This window comes from Globicephala melas, chromosome 17 (genome assembly GCF_963455315.2).
Source record: "Globicephala melas chromosome 17, mGloMel1.2, whole genome shotgun sequence".
Lineage (NCBI taxonomy): Eukaryota > Metazoa > Chordata > Mammalia > Artiodactyla > Delphinidae > Globicephala > Globicephala melas.
Window position 1 is genome coordinate 34824748 of NC_083330.1, and position 3428 is coordinate 34828175.

Here is a 3428-nt window from a genome sequence, read left to right on the forward strand (position 1 = left end):
ACCTACCCAAGATATGATGATGTGATAAGATATGTTACAGGAGACAAGTGAGAATTTAAAATGGCCCTATTAGGGGCAGTATTTGTAGGAAACTATAATTGTTTCCTATCTATACCTTGGTAAGTTCTGTTTGTTTAATAACTTGTAGAGATAGATGATTAGATCGATAGATAGATATGGATAAATGTAGAAATATATATGATTGTTGCCTCAAATTCAAGCTTTTCCTTGATTCAAATATTTTTGATAAATAAATATAAGAGTTTGGTACTAAATGCTGAGGCTACAAAGATGACAGGGCATTTAAGAGGTAATTGGGGTTAGGACTTCTTTGTTAGTCCAGTGGCTAAGACTCTGCATACCCAGTGCAGGGGGCCCAGGTTCAATCCCTGGTCAGGGAACTAGATCCCACATGCCACAACTAAAGATTCTGCATGTCGCAACTAAAAGATTCCACATGCTGCAACTAAAATTTGCTGCAACGAAGATCCCTCACACAGCAAGGAAGATCCCGTGTACCACAGCTAAGACCTGGTGCAGCCAAATAAATAAATACTTTTTTAAAAAAAGAGGTAATTGAGGTTAAATGAAGGCCTAATGGTGGGACCCTAATTCAATGACATTCATGTCCTTATAAGAAGAGCCACCAGAGAGCTAGCTTGCTCCCTCTTTCTTTCTTTCTCTTTCTCTCTCTGTCTCTCTCTTTCTCTCCATGAATTTGCACTGAGGAAAGACCATGTGAGGATACAATGAGAAGACAGCCATCTGCAAGCCAGGAAAAAGTCCTCACCAGAAACTGAGCCCTTGATCTTAGACTTCCAGCCTTCAGAATTGTGAGGAAATAAACTTCTGCTGTTTAAACCATCTGTGGCATTTTGTTATGGCAGCTTGAGCTAATAAAATCTACATAGAATAAGATTGCTTTTTAAAAATCCTTTTAGCCCTTGGAGGTACACATACACACATTTCACGGATAAACCTATTTGAGACCATAGAAGCAGTTGATTAATGTAAAAACACATTTTATGATAAGAAACCTACTTTTCCTATGGTTTCAGAAAACAGTTGGGTAAGAAAAATACCTATTACCTCTTTAGAAGTTGGTATTCCCAGCATTTCTTCCTGTGAGATACAGAACCACATTCTAGTTTTCATTTCCACACTTCTAGGCTTTTTTCATTTCTACTTCTAGCCCTTTGAATGGTCTATCTGCCTGATACTTAAGTGCAACATCCCAGTTTATTTAACCAGTCCTCTATTTTTTAATTTTTCAGACTTGTTGCAGTATTTTTCTATTCATTCATTCAGCAAATGTTTATTAGGTACCTTCTATGTGCCAGGCACTGTTTAAGGAGTTACAATATCCCTGACCTCATTATAATGAAAAATATAGGTAACAGTTTAACACGGATATATAATATATCAGATGGTGATAAATGTTGTAAAAGAAATAAAGCAGGGTAAGGGAAAATGGCAAAGATGGGTGGAGGAAGCACATTGCTTTTTTACATGGAGGAGCTAGGATAGGCTTCATTGACATTTAAACAGGTATGAACAGCAAGGCCCTGAGAAGGGAGCATGCTTGGTATATGCAGGAACAGCAAGGAAGCCTGAGCAAACTGAGCTGGGGGGTTGGGGTAGGGGGTGGGGGAGTAAAAGATGAGATCAGAGAAGTTTGGCATGTACCCCAGATGGGGCAGATCATATGAGGCCAGTTTGGTATATCTTCTGAGTTGAGAAAACTTTGGAACTCTTGGCTTTTGAGCAGAGGAGTGATGATATTGTAAAGGAGCAGGACCCTATAAGCCCTTCCCAAGACAGACCTTCCCCCATATCCTCTGCTTTAGCTCCTCTCTGAAGTACCTAGATAACAGTATTTGATGCTCATTTCCTGAGTTGTTTTATAGATGTGAAAACCCCCCACCAAATGGAAGATATTAACTACTTGATGACTGTGAGCACATAGCTCCAGGCCTCTTGGAGCCAAAAGATTGATAATGTTAACCCCTGTGACACCACCCTGTTCCCTCACCATCAGCCAGTCAGAGACTGTGCACAAGCTGATCACATACCCTGCAACCACCTCCCTCACCTGGCTTTTAAAAATGCTTTTCCAAAATTTTGGGGGAGCTCAGGCTTTTTCAGGGCAGGAGTCACCTGTCTCCTTACAGGGCCCTGCAATAAACCTTTCTCTGCTCCAAACTCCAACATTTTGGTTTGTTTGGCCTCACTGCGCACTGGGCACACGAACTTGTGCTAACAATATGACATAGACTTTATTTTTTTTAATATTTATTTATTTATTTATTTTTATTTGATTGTGCCAGGTCTTAGTTGCGGTAGGCAGGCTCCTTAGTTGTGGCTCAACGGCTCCTTAGTTGTGGCATGTGGGCTCCTCAGCTGTGGTATGCGAACTCTTAGTTGCGGCATGCATGTGGGATCTAGTTCCCCAACCAGGGATCAAACCCAGGCCCTCTGTATTGGGAGCGCAGAGTTTTAAACACTGCACCACCAGGGAAGTCCCAACGTAGACTTTATAAGGATCACAAGGGCTACTATGTTAAAATTGGACTCTAGGTAAGAAAGACAGAAGCAGTGGAGGTGGAAAAAAAGGGATCAGATTCTGGATATCTTATGAAAGCAAATCTAACATGATTTCCTTATGGATTTCACATAGTTTATGAAAAACAGAAGTTAAGGATGACATCAATCTATCTTAGAACACTTTTCTGATTATTTATTCCTGAAAAAGGTTTTGAAGTGGTAGGCTGGATCAAAGGATATGCACATTTTATTTTATTTTTTAAATATTTGTTTATTTGGCTGTGCCAAGTCTTCGTTGCGGCACACAGGATCTTCATTGCCGCATGCAAGATCTTCATTGGGGCATGTGGAATCTTTAGTTGTGACATGCAAACTCTTAGTTGCAGCATGTGGGATCTAGTTCCCTGACCAGGGATTGAACCTGGGCCCCCTGCATTGGAAGCATGGAGTCTTAGCCACTGGACCACCAGGGAAGTCCTCAAAGACTATGCACATTTTAAAATCTTTGGATATATATTGTCAGTTGCTCTTTAGAACCTGAGAACAATTTTTTACCCTCACTTGTGGTGTCTCACACTGTACATTTTTCAGCAGCCAACGAAAATAACATTATTTTTACTGTGGATAGTTTAATAGGAAATATGTTATTTTTGTAATTTACTTTATTCTTGATGATTCTGAATATTATTTTTGATCATTGGTATTGGACATTTTTCCACTGGGGAGTTCATCTTTTTGTTATCATTTATAGTTTTATTTATAAATTTAATATACATTTTATTTATTGATTGATAAAACCTATTCCCTTTTCCTCCTGGGAATTCAGCTAAACTATACTTCCCAGCCATCTTTGCATTTAGGGTCTTCATATGTCCAAATTTTGG

At 39.4% G+C, this 3428-nt stretch overlaps 1 non-coding gene across 1 annotated transcript; it reads right to left on the reverse strand.

The window, feature by feature from the left end:
- Window positions 1-2944: 2944 nt before the first annotated feature.
- On the reverse strand, window positions 2945-3017 carry TRNAW-CCA (transfer RNA tryptophan (anticodon CCA)). The gene has a single exon. It is a non-coding gene; the product is annotated as a tRNA-Trp (tRNA).
- Between the last annotated feature and the right edge of the window lie 411 nt (window positions 3018-3428).